Source organism: Conger conger, chromosome 18, assembly GCF_963514075.1.
Source record: "Conger conger chromosome 18, fConCon1.1, whole genome shotgun sequence".
Classification (NCBI taxonomy): domain Eukaryota; kingdom Metazoa; phylum Chordata; class Actinopteri; order Anguilliformes; family Congridae; genus Conger; species Conger conger.
The window spans coordinates 15,795,397-15,814,014 of NC_083777.1; the positions used below are offsets into that span (position 1 = coordinate 15,795,397).

The window sequence follows — 18,618 nt, forward strand, 5'->3', positions numbered from 1 at the left end:
TTAGCCCTCACTTCCTTATCGTAGACGGTGACCTAGTTTCCTAAGACTAATTTCTGGGCAAATAGAAACGTGATGCTGCTCTAACACAGCGGCTGGTGGGGGGTTCTTCCTCTTGCTGCTTGTCAGTGTGTAAATTGTTCATGAGGGGTTTAAGAGGAAAGCCTTTGCTTTGGAGTGCTTCCACATTCCCCATAAATCCCAGTGACGAGTCTCTCAGTAATCCGAAGCTGCAGCCTAGCACCTCCAAGAATCCCACTCCACTCACTCCAGTCAGGAAAATGTGCCTGTGCAGTCTGTGTGCGTGTGTGTGTGTGTGTGTGTGTGTGTGTGTGTGTGTGTTTGAATGTCACAGCTCCTGCTAATCATGCCGAAATTATAACAGTGATTTGGCCATCAGAAGTGTGGAAGAGCAGATCAATAGTAATAATGAGAAACATCAGTTGACTTGTTCCAATGTGTATGTCCATGTCATTTATAAATTTACTGTTATTGCTTTCAAAGATAAATCCATTTGTGAAATTAAACAATGTTCACATTTAATCAATGTCATAAATAACATTGTTTACATGAATATTAAACCAAAAGGACACATTTTCCATGAAAAAATACAATACTATAATTTCAGAAAGGGGTGTATACTGCCACAGCTGCTAATATGAAAACGGACGAGGATGGTTTATAAAAGAGGCTGAGAAGAAGGACCACTGAAAATGGATGTACCATTTACAAAGCTCATAATTATAACCGATGATTATCACTTTATCTGTGGTATAAGATCTCTGCTTAAAAATGGAAATACATAATCCATTTCAAAATAATTTAAATCGGTGTACTTTGAAATCACTTTTAAAGCTACAAACTTTGCAGAGTTCTGAACATCTCAATCCCTCATGCAGCCTAGAGGTTTTTTGTTTTTTTAAATTGGTGATTTAATAATTTCATAATAATTATTATTATCATCATCAGCATCATCAGATAATCTGGGCAGTCCTGTGTGGATTACTTTGCTCCCAGTGCCATAAATATGAATGTAGATCAGGTGCCCAGCCGCCTTCTGAGAGTTTGATTGGTCAGAGCACTAGTGACACACGAGAACTACGTACATACGGCTGTCTGTTCGAATTACCCAGGCCACCAGCCGTGTATACATTACAGTAAATGTACCAGCGTTAGCTACAACAAAAGCAGACGAGTGCTGCGGTCTCAAGAGAAAAGATCTGCAGAGGAATCTCTCCTCTCCTCGTCCGTTACACTTGTCCCTGCGTACTTTGCGTACATATGTAACCTGACACTTCTTTCAGAGCCGTCTGCGATCAGTGGGCTCCCTCTAAAGTCTAAACAAACACAGGCAGCTGCACAGACACACCTGTACAGGATTATACAGAACACACACACGAGCACAGACCATAAGCTATTCGCGGATGCCAGCGTATACCGGTTTGGAAACTGATTTTACAGAGCTGATGTGGGTTTGATTCCCAGTACGACACGGCTGTCTTATCCTTAAACAAGGTGCTGAACCTGACCGGCTTCTGTGCTTGTATTGTAAATGGACCAGGAAAAAATATCAAAGCACCCTGCTGAAAAAAACAGCTCAAACTAGGTTTTGAAACAGCTGGTGGCTGGATGACCAGTTCAGACCTGCTCCTTACTCAACGCGGTTTGACCAGCTCAAGCTATGTTTTGAAACAGCTGGTAGCTGGAATATCAAGCTGGACATAACTGGATTTCACACCACAGCAGTGCAAGTCACTGTGGAAAAAAGGCTCTGCTAAATGGCGGTACTGTAATATCACGCATAGAGGTTTGAGACCAGATTTTAATGAGGGGGGCATATTAATTTGGAACACATTTGGGATTAGTTTTAATAAAAGAAGTGAGCTGAAAAGAGTGATGAGATGAGGCATTAGAAGCCCTCCATCTTGGATGTCAGCCACAGGCCTTTTTGCTCTACCGCGGTGGGTTTTATTTTTGCACATTTTTACACACATTAACATGTTTACAGGTGGGGTGAAAGTAAAACACACAGAGATGCTGCTACCGTTGCTGCAGTGGGATTAAATTAGAAATCTGCAGATGCGAAACACCCGCTAATTACACTTGCCCCAGGGACCGAAACAACTTTATGTCGACGAGGCAGTTTTTCAGTATGAGAACAACATTCTTAACCACAGACCTGCAACAGAAAAATGGGCTTGGATTCAACAAACATTTGTCAATAACTTTGATTCATACATTTTTTTTGTAGGTGGAGAAAAATAATTCAACCAGCCAAGCCTGGAGAATAGCTAAGCAAACCAATCACATGGTTTATCCAAGAAGACATGCATAATGCTGACAGTATGACAAAGGGATCTGATTTGATAGAAACAGATAGTACAAAGAAATGAACAAATCGAATAAGTTTTCCCATTCATTTCGCCCGAGGGTCTGGCCAGAAATCTGTCTGTTTGCACATCCTGAATAATTAATATATTCACTTTGATGAATGTCGTCATAACATGTTCCTCTGTATGATTGACTTCTGAGCAGGCAAAGGGAGCTATTTCCAAAGAGTCATGTTCTCCTAACCTCTCCTAACTAATATCTGCAGATAATGTGACAAATCAGACATTTCCATCAGATTTTGAAGTTTGACCTACTGTTGAGCTCGGCGGTGATCATGTCCTTAGTGTAGTGGAATGAAATCACAGCATTTTCACATCTCACACAGATATGAATAATTGAAGTTGAAAGTATAATGGCACTGAGGAAACGTGTGTATAAATAGCTGCCCTCATGTCTGATGCAGAGTTGTAGTGCACCCTAAAAGCTTCTGAAAGGTAACAGATGAGAGGTTTGCGTCTTCCCATGAATTGAACACACCACATCGGCCACAGGAAAAAGACTTTCATTTTCTCAACTTTGTCAGCAGTCTAATTATAAATGGTTTCTAAATTAGACAGAAATGCCTCTCAGGTTTTTACATTTTTTTATATGTGTTCTGGGTATTGGATCCCTGTGGGGTGCAATGAAATTACTTTTAGTGTGTGTGTGTGTGTGTGTGTGTGTGTGTGCATGCGTGCATCTGTACATGTGTATATTTCTGTGTGGAGGTGGGGCAGAATGCATTATGATCTTTTTCCAAAGCGCTTGTGTGTTTGTGTGTTGTGTGTGTGTGTGTGTGTGTGCATGTGTGTATTTGCATGTGTGTGTGCATGCGTATGTGTGTGTGTATGTGTGTGTGTGTGTGTGTGCGTGAGTGTGGTGTGGTGTGTGTGTGTGTGTGTGTGTGTGTGTGTGTGTATGTGTGTGTATGTGTGTGTGAGTGGGCGGGGGGGGGGTAAGGCTGTGGCTTCAGACCCAGCAGCCTTGCAGTCGGGCGACCATGGGACTGGCACCTTGCTGCCACGGCAACTGGTTCATTAACCCCCCAAGGCTCCCCGGCTGTGATGTCAAGTTGGAGGGCCGACTTCCTGACACATGCACACACTCCTGCAGAAAGGAAGTGGGCCATGATTAATCAGCTACGGCTTTACAAATGGCCCACCAGCTGTGGCAACCAATCTGCTCTTGTAAGACGTTATTTTTTAACTTGGATTTTTTCCATTTTTTTCTCATTCTGTTTCCACTGATGTGAATTACAACTCTTTACTTCCAAAAATACAGTAAAACGGCGCCCTGAGATGGCGGGACTATGCATAAAAAGTACAATAATTTCCACATGGTGAAACCAAAACATATAAAAAGTACTCTTTAATAAAAGCTAAGCACTGCACTTTAACCATTTGTGAATTGTACAGAGCCAAATCAATCAATAAAAAAAGTGTCTTTATCCAAGATATTATGAAGCTCACTGTATATATTATGCACACATACACATAACTACTGCATATGCTTTAGAAATGACACTTATAAATGACATTTGATTTTCGGGTCATTAAGATGACTCTCCTTATGGTATTGTATCATTGCTCCTGAAGAGCACACCAGTCATCGGGAACAAAAATTTGCCAAGCTCTTAATTATTTTTGGTCGTTTCATGTGATCTGCCTTCTTGAGCTGAACTGCTGATGTTCTATTGTACTGACATCCAGACAACACTGGCATCCATTTTGTCTTCCCAAACCCTTTCCCTGAAGACTACATACCAATTTGAACCTTCTTCAGAGGAATTACACATTTACTCTTCTTAACGGAGTTACGTTCCACAGCCATCTCTATCAGTATCAGTAACAGTAACCTCTGCTTCCCCCCTTTTGAATAATGGAAATAACACAGATGTGTTGAAATGGGCATATACTGTGGCACTACCAACACGTAATAAAAATGAAGCATTAATCAAAACTGCAGTGAGGAGCATCGCAGGTCTTAAACTATCTTCTCTTCTGTGGGAATTGAAACTATTTGGCCAGTGAAAAAGTGTAAGTAAGGGATAATTAGACCTGTGGAAGCTGTACTACTGCGGCCTTATCTCTGAAGTACTGGAGAGGCATGTTTCTTCGCATCTCTGCCCTGCCTGTATGTTTTTATTTGCAGCTCGGGAGAACATAAAAATGTAAGTTTTACTTTGAACTCCAAATGTAAGCCATTAAATAAACATAAACTTCAAACCATTATTCGAAAGAACTCAGAGATAAAAGTTAGAGATGGTAGCCTGCACCATGTATTTTTAATTGACTTTTAATTGGACTCGTATGTCAAAAAGCTTGGCTGCTCATGAGCACAAGCACATGCACGTGCACGCACACACATGCACACACACATAAAAGCGTAAAATGAACTTTCGAAAAACACGAAGGGGCTCTCCTCTCATTGGACTTCACAGCAACAGAGCGGATATTAAAGTCCTCTCAGATTTACACTTACATAAAATCTAAGAGTGGAGGTTTGTCTAATGCTGATGCAGCAGCGACCCTGCAGTAAGTTAAATACAGTGCTGCTCTGTGGAGCCGCTTCGCCCTGTTCTGCGGCAGAAAAGATTCCCAGGTAAATCCCAATGGACACGTAGGCTCTGCTACAGCACTATTTATCATTAGCTGTGATAGCAACACGTCTGGTCACAATGTGACATGTATATCTTCACTGAGTCATCTTGATGAGACTTAATTTATCTCAAACTGTGAGCTGCCAAAAACACAGAGAATCATATGCCACTATTTACTACAGTCAGTGAGCTCAGTCGGTGTATTCATTTGCTGATTGTCAATGCTGTGTTTCAATAGAAGGCTATTAATACTGTAGGACCCAGCACACTCCTGGAGGTATTATAAAACTCACCTCAGCATTGTTGTTCTGATAAAAGATTCATCAGCTGCAGGCTTCCCGGTACCAGGTCAGGACGGGGGAACCTTCAGCAGACTGCCTGGCATTATCAGAGTCATCAGCACCATCATCATCATCATCATCATCATCATCATCGTCATCATCATGGCAACTCTTGACTGGGATTTGTTTCTAATTAATATGCCATATTAGTTGAAGTTGAAATGATTTGCCAAGAAAAATTGATACTGTCCCCAACCATATCAATGCAGGTAGGTAATATTTGGAATGTGAAAATGTACTGCTCACTTCTGAATTCCTTTGTAACCCAAATGATTTCATTAAATATGCCAGACTTATAAATATTAAATGAAATATACAATGTACCAGGCCTTCATTAAGCGTACTGTATGTAGCCATGCGAGCATGAGGATGTCCTATCGGCGTATAATGTAACCCAAGATTATTGTGACAATGGATATGTTTACATGCATCCAACACCCTGATCACTCTATATCAGTGCATGCCAACATTTTGATTATTGTGTACACATGGATAGTAGTAATGTGATTACTCTGAAAGCTGCGTTTACATTATTCTTTCAATATTTGGAATGGTACTGTACACACTGCAGCCAAGCTTGTTCCCATCCAGTCTTCAACCTGCCTGACAGTTCAGGCCCAATGACTATATGCTCCAAAAAAATCAAAAGATTTTAAATTGCAGGCATCTTAATCGGGTTTTGAATATGCAGATTATGACCCTCCATGACCCTCCATGACCATTTCTATAATTAGAGTATAGCCATAATCAGGATAAGATTAGAGTATTAGTATAATGTAAATGCCCCCTGTGTGATTGATAGAAACTTCACCATTAAATGAGATGGCAAGGATCAATTTTGTTCTATAGAGCATCCACTCAAGTAACAGCAGAACATTCAGAGTGAGAAGTTTACCTTTGCAAGCAACATGCATTTTTCAAAAATCAGATCTGCCTGGCTAGCCTGCTCCCCCTCCCCCTCCCCCTCCCCCCACCCAAGAGCTCTGAGCTGCTGAAATATAGATGTGGCCTGTGAATGCCCTCTCTTTCTGTTCTATGGCGTGAGCGCTCGGCTAGTCAAATAACATGACATACTGTATATTCATCCATGCAGATAGACTGACAACCTTCTCCTCTCTCTCTCTCACTCTCACTCTTTCTTGTGTGTGATGGTTAGGCGGTGGCCTGCCTGCCCTTGTTCTCCCACTGCTCACAGGCTCAGAGCAAGCAGCACAGTTGTGGTGTGGAAAAGATCAATCCCAGAGTGCCGTGCAGTATGTAAGCCTCGGGTCATGATTGACCCTGCCCTTTGAGGTATTCTTCCTTTGTGGTTTGAGAAGCTCACTGGAGTGTGGAACTAAAGATTTTTTGATCACACCCATACAAAAAAGAAGTATGAATAATAATGTCAAATAAAAGACAAATTAGCACCTTCTTTCCTTGTGAAGATTGTGTAGCCTACAAATATACGCAGATGTTACCCTTTTTGAAATGACAGATGTTTCTAAAAATATTAAAATGTAACTAAATTCAACACTGCAGATCAACAAATACATTTCTGGTCTCCTCAGAGACCGAGGAGAACACACAGACAGGTCCAGTAGTGCTTTGTAAAATGATTTCCATTGTAAAACCCTTGGTAACAAGCCTCACTGAGACAGGATTTTATGAAGGCTTGAATTATGTTTTCCTCAAGCACAAACTTAGATTAGCTGGGAAGCACAGCCGGTATTTTCATAAACCTTCAGGTTCCCTCCCATCTGAGGCCAATTAAAAGGTAATAATGCAGCAAACATTAGGCGCTAAAGCGGACTACTGTAGACAGCGGTACAGTAGGTGGGGTTAAGCATATCACAACTCACCTCCTGAGGGGGGAAAATGAGCACGCGGGAGACATAAGAGTGAGTTCAGGACTCCATTCCATGATTGATAGAGTTGGTCGTCAGAGCACTTGTAGCAGTGGTTTGTTGAAAAATGGCTTCAGTCAAATTTTGCAGGCTGACCGACAGCCAGGCTCAGCAGCAAAAGAGCAGCAGGGTCGTGTAATTAGAGAACAGGCCTTGTAACCCAGTGGTTGTTCCTGGTACAATTCCCAGGCTGTCCCTTTGAATGGAGTACTGAACCTGAATTGCCTCAGTAAATATGGATCGGATGTAGAAATGGTGTAAGATGCTCTGTATAAGTGCATTAGCAAAATGCCTGTAATGTAATGTAAAATCCAGCAGTTATTAGAGCTATTACAGGTAACCATAAAATGTGCCCTGCCATTGCATTAACCTGTGATGTAGATGTAGATCTAATCATGGATATTTACATTACACTGCAGAGAACTGCAGTTTTATATTGAGTGGGTTTTTAAAAGTCAAAATGCATTAATTACCAGGAACTATGGCCTAATATAAATGGATGTTTGATCTTAACTGACTTTGCCACGTCTTTTCAATACAGCTTAGCGAGCAAACACAGATTAATGCTGACATTACAAAACATGCAGAAAAATGTGACACATACAGCATTTATTCATTTATTTATTTTTTATATCAAAGCAAATAACAAAAACTGATTGAATTAAGGCCTTGGGCAGCCTGTCAATATGTGTATCCATGGCCATGTCCATAAGGAGATATAGAACTACTTTTTGGGTACGTATCTACATTAAAGGCCTATTCTAACTACATTATTAGTGTGACAGATACCGCCCATTATAGAAACTGCTCAGTTGCATGACAGCAATGGCCTGGCTGGTGATAGATAGACCACAGCTCTATCCTTACACTGTTGTCCGATAGGGGAAAGCAGTGACTGACTACATTATAGGCATTTAGCATATGCTCTTACCCTGCTCACCTTAGATCTTTTTACATATAAAATCAATTAAGGAGCTGAATATTTCTACTTAAGCAATCCAGGTTATGTACTTATGCTCCAGGGTACAACAGTATGAGAATCAAAGTGCAATCTAGTGTCTCAATGTAGCACTGCTGAAGTAAGGTGTCTGTAGAATAACTAACAACATGAAATCTTATGTGAGTTGAGAACAGTCAAATGAAATACATTTCCAGGAAATGTCAGCCTTTTCTCAGCAATGCAATATAGACCATCAGTTCACCAAATTAATCGTCAAAATCTCTATCGCAAAATCACAAATTTCTAAAAAGTATACACTCTAAGGGCTACTGAAAACAAAAATTAACAAATTAATTTTGCAGATGATATTGCAAACATTTGAATCAATTCTTTACTCAAGAAAATCCTGCATATTGTTCTTTGCTCTTTAGAATGAATGCCTCATTAGGTATCCTGTACACAAATTGGTTGGCAGTTATTTAAATGTATTTACTTATCACAATATACATTGAGTATTGGCATCCACTGAACTTGGAAATGGTGATAAAAATGATAATTATAGTTACAATACTGTGTGCAAGGTATGTGTAATATTAACTGCTGTATATATAATGTTTGTTTTCACCCAGTTAAGGTTTTTTCACGGATATTTCCGTGAAAAAACCTTAACTGGGTGAAAACAAACATTATTTTTCCAGAATGCTAAGGAATCCATGATGTTGTTCCGGTTTGGATTCATTTTGCTGGTTTTTGAGGTACAGTTCTGCTCTCTGCTCAAATACGTGCCCCAAACAAATTCAATAATAGCGATTTACAAAAGAATCACTTGAATCGGTGATGTCTTTCATCTAGGAATAAAAAAATGCTTCGTACGACAACAAAAGCTGGTAATAATTCTCAGTCTGCCCTTTCCTGGAATTATGACATATTATTCAACTGATTACAAATGTGGAAGAAAAGCGTCACTTCTAGAAAAACAAACACCAATTACAGAAAGCAAAGAGCACTCTGTCTCTGATCACAGGCAGTCTCTGTGACATGTCAGTCTTTCCTTACACAAGCAAAGCTGATGAGGGAACAACAGAGGAATACAGGCAACCGGGCAAAAGAGTCAGAGAAAAGTAACATAATGGTGTCGTAATTGTTGGTTCCCAGAAGATTTATGTGAATGCTGCCAAAACATATACGATTCTAGTTCACTTGCTGGATTTCAGTCACAAGTAATACACAGTATAGAAGTCTTAGAATGTTCTTCAGGTTGGTTAATCCAGGTGTGACTGGGGTTCAGGGCCGGGGCTAGCTGTTCTGCTGTTCTTCAGTGTATTTATGTTAAAAAAAAAGTATACAAATAAAATTGAATTGTATGAAAAAAGATTATCACAAAGCCACTTTACAGAAGGGCAAACACCTGGCCTGAACCTGTTATTGGCACATAGCATATGCAATGTTTTTTTTAGACTAAAACCACTGCAATAAACATGTTGTAAGACTGTTTTTTCTAATTTTTTCCAAATAAACACTTTCTGATGAATAAATGGTCATGCAAATGGGATGTTCTCCAAACATTATTGGGAGGCCCCAAAAGCTTGATACACTTGAGGGATGTAGCTCCCACTGTACCTGATCCTCTTTGCCGGATTTCCCCAGGGTGTCCACCTCTTAAGATGCATTTACCCCCCATCACTCTCCCCGAGCATCAATCCCTGTGTAATTGCAGGATGGGAACTCAGGACTGAAAGAGATTTGATGTACCAGTGTCAAAATGCTTCAAAGACAAGCCTCTATTTTACTTTTAAAATATGTATTTACAATGTAATGTGCTTTGTGACTCCATTGACTTTGCAATGAAAGGGTATATGTCTTTAAACAAGTAGAAAAACATTTTACAGTTCTACATTATATAGGAAAATGCTGTTTTAAATATTGAAACGATGCATCTTATAAAGCCTGGCACAGTCAAGACAGCCCTCTCCCTCCCTCCTATATAGGCTCTTACCTTGGTACTTGGTACTAGCCACCATCTCCAACTCAACAGAGGATACATCTCTGAAAATATATAAAACACATTATCATTAATCCATTAAGGCTCCAGGTGAAACATTTTGCCCGCGAAACAACTGTACTCGCATCACGCCAATTTACCTGGTCACCTGACAGAGCTCCTCCTACAAGCTCTGCCACCAGCAGCTGCGCCAGGCAGAGATCGGCTCGCGAAACGAGACCGTTGGCATATTCCGCGGAGTGTCGGCAAATGAACGGAATCAAAGCAACCACTCTTACAGAAGAAAAAAGAGGGGCTCTTTCCCTCCGTTACCAACTGACCAAATGAATAAGTGATGAGAGGCACTGAGTCTGGTGATGCGTTTTTGTTGGAGAGACGGCGGCTGAGCAGAGACGGCAGTTTTATCTATTCTAGCTGGCTGGGCTTAAAAGTGAAGTCCCCGGTCCATCTGCGACGTGAATAAATCAGGAACGATGACCCCCCCATATTCAATCGCTTATGCTGACTTCAAGCAAGGTAACCGCATTTTATTATTGACGCCTGTCGGTATTGCCCGCGTTTATCAGTGATTTAACTAAAGGAAGGACGCGGCAACCATGTTAATTGAATGAGATTAAAACTGAAATGCTAAAAAATGGACACACATGCCTGAAGAGCCAGGAGTTTTAAGGTTTTCATGTCATCCTAGATAGCAGTCTTCTACAAAATAAGGTCCAGGTCCAGGTTAAGCATAGGAGAGCATAATGTAGTTTAAAAGTAACTGTACCCTGTGTGTGGCGAACATTACAACTGTGCACGTGTTCTATAGAAGCAAACGTATTCAATATGCGATCGATTAAACAGTTATCAAAGTACAATATGTGTTGTGTCACGGCAAGGTAATCGCCTGTCTCATCTTTTGTCCAATAGCGTATTGATAATAGATTACTTTATTTTTGAATGTCAGTCAGCAAAATTAGTAGGCTACACACACATGCAAACATGCACCCACGATAACCAGTTATTGATGCCTTTGCTATTTGTTGGTTTGTGCTGAAACCCTGACATCGTTGCATTTTTAAACAAAGGGTTTAAACTTCTTAATAATTCAGATGCGGCACTGACATGGGTAGTTGTCCGTATTAACTACACCGTATAAAATTAAAAACGTTAAAACGTGCGTACATCTTAACCGTGGTATATCAATCTGAGTCTCTGTTCCTTTGTCGCGCTATATGTTCGAGTTGTTGCCCATGTGTAATCTGTGCACAAACACTCTCGGCAACAAAATTGGAACAGCAACACATTTTACGCTCCCTAGCTGGTCCAAAAGGGGTGAATGAGTGTATGCCGTGCAAAATGTCTTTGCACGGGTGCATTGGCCACAGGGTATGTGTTTGTACGCAAACCCTTGATCTGTTTTTAATTCTTACAAGTTAGCACCTTGACATGAACCGAATTATTAGCTCTTCTACACATTGTGCCAATGAACTGAGAACACATCACGAGGTTGACCTGCATCGGCACGCTGTTAACCTCCACCAAAATACAACGCTGAGATGTTGTTCATTTGTTTACATGCATTTATTTGGTTTATTCCTAAAATTAAGAGCCGTGCTCCAGCGCTTATGAGTTATCTGACATGAAATACTGCTGATATAGACGTATGACTCTTACTATGATGTCCACAAACTTTTAATGTTTCTTAGGTCCACAGCAGTGTACAGATTGTATTAGCATTAATAAATAGTAATTTTTTAAGCTATGGCAAGATTGGTTAACCTTTATAATGTGAAAACCAAAACTATAAATTGCTGCCAGTATATACTCTTTTCATCTGTTCTCTTCATTTTCTAGATTTTTTTATTTATTAGTTTATTTTTTTATTACTTTTTTACATCCTGTCTTGAACAAAGCATTATGTCTGGATAAATTTGTATAAAAAATAAGAAATAACAATTTTACATTTCAGTAATTTGATTGCTTTTTTCTATTAGAAGCAGCCAGTTTCAGTTGAAAGTGAGAGCTGATCTCTAGCCCCACACACTTGTGCACGTACGCATGCATGTACACACACTTATTGAAAGACACTGAAAAAAGGCAAAAGAAAAAGAGATGACTGATATGCTTGCATACACACACACAAACACACACACACACCCGCAAACACAAACACAAACACACACACACATGCACATGAACACAGACACACACTCACACTGAAAAAAGGCAAAAGAAAAAGAGATGACTGACATGCTTGCATACACACACCCACAAACACACACACACACACACACACATGCACATGAACACAGACACACACTCACATGAACACACACAGACACACAGTCACACAAACACACACACACGCACACATGAACACACAAAGAGACACACACACACACACACACACATGAACACACAAAGACATGCATGCAAATGTGCACGCACAACCACCAGTGAATGATCTTAAAAAATAGTCCCAAATAGAAAGTAACCCGTTTATTTGGGCAGTTTGGCTGGGCGTGGAGAGTACCTTTTGGGCAGCCCATCCCCAACACTGTGCTGAGTCTGGAGGCCAGGATGAGGTTTGACATGTGCAGTGGGGAATGAGCAGCAGAAGGTGTGGGGAAAGCTCATTATTTTCATGCTGAACTGATTGGCATGATTGGTATGCCGTTTGTTTGGAGCCAAGTGCGAAATCACTACATCTTCCCTGCGTTATCCTGTAAGGGCAGGCAAATACTTTCAGTTAAAAAAAGCCAGCAGGCGGCAAAATGGACAAGATGTTTGGTTTGACAGCATAGATGACATGCACCAGGCCAAAACATGCCTGTGTGTGCAGACTGCTTATCAGTGGGGTCTTTATCTGATCAAATGTACATACTGTAGGTTAGCCAATGCCCTGTTCACATTGTCAACCAATCAGAGTTTTCCATTTTGTACTCATTGAATAGAGCTCAGTACAAAAGAGATCTATTATTCACAACCCAGAACTGATTTCTGCTTATGGTTAATATCAAACATATTATTTTAAGACCTGTTTGTTGTTCCCTTCTTCCTCTATCAGAGCACATTTTAATTTTCCATTATATTTTCTCAGCACTTGTAATTAATGCAGCATGAGTCATTAATATTTTATGAGATTGTGTTATCAAAATTAAAAAGCCATTTTAAAAATGTAAATTTCAGTTTTTTTGGGGGAGAAGCGAAACACTCAGAGTCCCTCCGGTGATTGATAAGCTGTCATTAAAGTGGCGCATTTTCAGCCTAATGCGTGTCAGGCTCAATCATCCTGCCCCAATATCAGGGAGTTAATTAATATTCTCTTCCTCCACGTCTGCTATCTTCAGACCTTTCCTCTAATGGAGAATGCATATTGTAAACAATCTCTGAAGAGAGTTGGAATGCAGAATGTGATGTGGGCCTTTTAGGCACTGTCACTGTGACCTACTTTCAGCCCTTTAGACCTGGTGCCAGATAAGTTTACCCACTTCTAACTACAACTGTCTGGAGAAAAAGCTTTTCTTGGCGATACCCTGCCCACATGAAGTGGTGAACAGGCATTGTGGCTTCATGGGCTGGTCTGTTACATGCCACCATCCTGGTTAGACTCAAACAGAGGGCTCTGCTGTTCTGTCATTGGTCCCTGACCTGGGCCGGCCTCGCGTGAGCGCGCTCAGTAGGGGATGTGGGCCGGCGCTGGGGACTGTAGTCTCAGAGCGGTCTCGTTAGAGAGCCTCGCTCGAGCTCCGGCAGTAGCCCTCCGCTACACCTCCGTGATTCTCCCACAACTTTCCGGCTGCATTTCACATCCCTCTTCTGTCGGAAAAACCGCCCGGACCCTGTAAAGATGAAATTTCCATACACTGTACTTATTCACTCATTTATTCTGCTTCTTAGCGTCATGTGGCCACTTAGAGCCTCAGCTTGCACAGTCATTCTCGAGAGATCTCATTCATGATCGTATTGCTTGCATTTTGGAGCATTTTCCCATGTTATTGCCCCCCCCCCCCCCTCTATTTCTTTTAGGGCTGACTTTAAAGTCACACTCAACACTTGGCTGGTTATGACTCTTTCTTCTTTCTCATAGGTTCATACATAATAGATAAGCCACTGTAACTTACAGTACAGGGCATAACTAGGCTAATACCCAGATTTGCATATTTATGCCTGGCTCCATTATTTATGAGCGTGGTAGGGCTCTGCCGTGTACAAGGCTGTTTTTGCAGGAAGGACCAGGCCGCCCGCCGCACGGTGAATCGGGGAGAGGTGCGGAAAAGGCGCATTGATTCCGGCTCTTCCCGAGGCTTGGGAACGCCGCGTGGCATCAAAGGCGTGGATGTGAAATGTGCCTGAGGAGACGGAATGAGTGGCGCTCCCATTCCGACGAGCTTCCTAGATGTTCCCCGCTCGGTGACAAGAGCGTCACTCAGTTCTGCTGAATTTAGTGTCATTTTGGAATGGCAGGAGACATCTAATGCAGGATTGGATGTGTGGGCATTTTTTTATTTGTTCCAAGCGAATGTGAATGTGAATAAGTTGATGTCATGCTAATATTGCGGTTTAACGAAAAGCTGGTAATTTATTCACCACTCTTATTTCTCATTAGCAGTGGTTAAGCTGGCTCCTATTGGGAAGAGCCCTCGGTGTGCGGCACCTGTTTGTCGATGAGCTGTGTGCACACTGGTGTGGCCCAGCCCAGGGAGTTGTCTTTGAGAGGTCCTGCCCGTCATAAACGGCACCATTACCTTTGTGTTCAAAACCGATTGAGTTTGAGGGTGTAGTGCAGCATGCGTGTGTGTGTGTGTGTGTGTGTGTGTGTGTGTGCAGCTGCTGCTCGTTCATGTACCTCCAGTTTATGCTATTTTTATATGTGTGTGTGTGTGTATTTCTGCACGTGTTTGTGCGTGTAGATAGTCTCGCTGAGATGTATCCTGAAATCTTGTAAATTAGTGTAAATGAAGCTGGTTTAAACATGCATGATACACTGAGATTAGATTTGACTCATGTTTATTTAATATGCCCCTCTTCCATCTCCAGATCTCCAAGTATAATTTTAAGCAATATATTTTTAAAGGTTGTATTCATTTAAATTTCATTGAAACGAGGCTCAGTACAAATGTTGTTTTTTCTTTGATTCATGCTCCAAGCAGATTTTAAGATAACGAGGGCAGTATTTATCTGATTGACTTGATTTGGTATCAGGAAAGATATTGCTGCATGGGAATTGGAGTTTTGTTGGGGTTTTATTTTTGCACATTCATGCAAATACTGTAAGATGCTCTCAAACAAATGTGCATTCTAAATTCAAGAGAATTGGCCCTCATTGGCCATTTTTAAAAGACTTCTTGTGTATGGCCCATCAGACTCCGTTCCTTCTCATAACAGAACATTTGAATAGTTTTTGTCACTCCACACCTTCCTGTTCTGTCAATGTATTCTCATTCATCTACATATGAAACATTTCCTGTCTACAAACACTGCCATGCAAGGTACGCTGTTGGAAATGCGTGATATGCTGGGATATGCATGATATGCTGGGATATGCATTGGATTTTGAACCTGCAACCTTCTGAAAGACGGAGGGGAGATATGATTAGAGAACATTTTTGAACCTTTAATAGTGAAGTTCCACGGCCGCAGCTATGAATTCTCAGGCCCGTGAGGAAATATATTGGGACCCCCTCTCCCCCTCCCCAAATATAATTTATAACAAATCAAAAATGTTACCCCCCCATACCATGGACCCGCCTTGGGGACAAAGTATCATCATCCTCATCAGCAGCGTGAAATACTATTGTTCTTTTAGCAGGAAACTTCATTGCTTTAGCAGATTTGACTTACAAACAAACAAACAAATCATGTAAACAGTGTAATTCTCCCTAGGTAACTGCAAATCTTTTAGCTATTTCAATTATGTAATTATGTCTTCACAATTTGACTGAACTGTAAACATATAAAATTATATTTAAAAAGGGAATAACTATTGGCCCAGTAATTAGATACACAGCAGCACTGAGTTCAGTACCATTCTGAAATGCATCTCTAATATGTACAGTATATACAGTAATTTCCCCAGATGCATTTGCAGATACTTGGGGGGATGAAAATTGCATACTAGCGTGCATATAAACTATAGTTATATATGTATACATTTATAATTTGTTATTTAGCTGATGCTTTTATCCAAAGCTACTCATAGTTGATTAGACTAAGCAGGGGACAATCCCCCCTGGAGCAATGCAGGGTTAAGGGCCTTGCTCAAGGCCCAACAGCTGTGGATCTTATCGTGGCTAAACTGGGGCTTGAACCACCAACCTTCTCATTCTCAGTTGTGTATTTTAGCTACTACAGGCCGCCCCCAACTTACACTACAGAATCATTACCAAAAGTTTATGTAAATCTTATTATTTAATTATATTTAGATTTAATATTATATTTGAGCGTAATGTTTTGTTTTTCCAACATCATGCTATATATAGCAAATACTAAAATCTGGAAGTTTGGCAGATCTTCTCAAATTATTTATTTATTTATTATCAAAGGTTTATGCAATAACACCAAAAATGTAATTGTCACACATACACTTGCACACTCACACCCACACCTACACCTCAGACTTTCACACACATACACACACCCACACGTACACACAAACACCCACACATACACACACACAAACATACACACACATGCACACGCACACACAAGCACACACGCACATACACACACGGACACAAACACACGCACACATTCACACACACACACATGGACACACGCACACACACGCGCACTCACACACACACACGCAGTCACACACGCTCCCACGCACACACACACAGGCACACATACACGCACTCACACGCTCCCACGCGCACACACACACATGCACAGGCACACACACACGCACTCACACACACACGCACACACACACACACACACACACCCTCACACACACACACACACACACACACACACACACACCTACGCACACACGCAGGCACACACTCCAGACTCCTGTGTTTGGATGCGTGGTGTGGGACAGACATTGTAAAGGACTCACACAGATCCTCGGTGGCTGTGGGATTTACTGAACCAGCGGGAGCAGAGGAGACCCTCCAGGGAAAGCCGTCACCCAGCAAATTAAACCCTTAGTTCCGCAGCCAGAGTTAAAGCTGAAGAAATGACTCATTTAAGGTTTGATTACTTTTTAATGCAGCCGTAAACAACGGCAGTGCCGGGCTTCCTCTTTTTAATTCCATTGTTCTCTCATTCCATGAGGCTCAATTTGCAGTGGGGCCATGCAAATGTGATGATCTGTAGGAACCAAAAGTGTATTAAAAGATACAAAAGCTCCCACTTCCCATCTCTAACTCTAACATACTCTCACACACTCTGTCTCTGTCTCCTTCTCTCTCTCCATCTCTCTCTCACTCTGTCTTTCTCTCTGCTCCCCCTCCCCCACCCGCTCAGTTTTATTAATAAGAGTCCCAGTTCTTGAAATATATTTTCATTACTCACAGTGTCTGATAAAACTGCCTAATTTACTTCCAGCCATAAAGTCTCAGTGCACATTAAAGCTGGATTTTTCGGCTTCAGCGAACCGCAGCACAAAAGACAAAAGCGCTATTCTCAGTGTGCCCGCCAGATTACAGGGGTTAATCATGACTTTTAAATTGATTACGGACTTGAGATGAAATGCTGATAGAACCTGGTACCTGGGTGACCCTATTAATGCATTCGGTTCCAATCTAGTCTCTGTAATCACATCAGTAACAGTGCCAGTGGACCCCCCCCAATGGGTCCGTGTCCCCCCAATGTTCTCTCTTGCCACTGTCACCTCTAGCTTTGCTTTGCTTAAGGCCAAGGTAAACTTTGAAGAGTATCTTTCGTAAAATGTGCTAAATAAATAAATGATCGATTGGTCCCTACAATAATCTATTTTTTTTAGCTTGATACACAGTATCACGGTGTCTGCAGATCTGATGATAAGCGTTGTTGACTAAGAAGCAAACATTGAAAAAAAGCATCTGCATATTTACAGTATCTTGGTTACTGAAAATGAAGAAGTAAGCCCATTGGAAATCAAGCAGAATCAAAGCAATTTTCCCTGCTTAGATTTCACATGGGATCTATTTATATAAGTAGCTGGATATTTAGTGAAGCATTTGAGGTTAATTACCCTTGCATGATGGTGCGGCAGCTTTTCTGCGATTAGTCATCAGGCAAGTCCTGTCACTTCAGCACTGTGCCAAGATGTGCTGAAAGGACACAAAATGGAGGTAAAAGTTCACACACGGAAAGCTGAAACTTTCGCTGCACAGAACCGATCAATCAGGCCTTTCTTGTCACGGCTCCACTTGTGGCACTTTACAACCAGAATCGGAAAATCGGGGGAAATACAAGAAAATTATTCCTAGTCCCTTCACTGTTAAGAGGAAAATAGCGAGCGAATAATAGCACTTTTAGACACAAAATTGTAGCATTTCAGGAGTGATACG

The 18,618-nt window shown here is 41.2% G+C and overlaps 1 protein-coding gene and 1 long non-coding RNA gene across 2 annotated transcripts in view; one reads left to right on the plus strand and one right to left on the minus strand.

Moving 5' to 3' along the window:
* Positions 1 to 9,664: 9,664 nt before the first annotated feature.
* Positions 9,665 to 10,540, minus strand: LOC133118442 (uncharacterized). Its single transcript, XR_009706401.1, has 3 exons — positions 10,276 to 10,540; positions 10,130 to 10,179; positions 9,665 to 9,865 (listed from the first exon to the last, which is right to left on the minus strand). It is a non-coding gene; the product is annotated as an uncharacterized LOC133118442 (long non-coding RNA).
* Positions 10,167 to 18,618, plus strand: part of hs3st1l1 (heparan sulfate (glucosamine) 3-O-sulfotransferase 1-like1) — a 32,494-nt gene continuing 24,042 nt past the window's right edge. The window contains exon 1 of the mRNA XM_061228464.1: positions 10,167 to 10,651. The gene's annotated coding sequence lies outside the window, so the exon portion shown is untranslated. The remainder of the gene's footprint in view (positions 10,652 to 18,618) is intronic.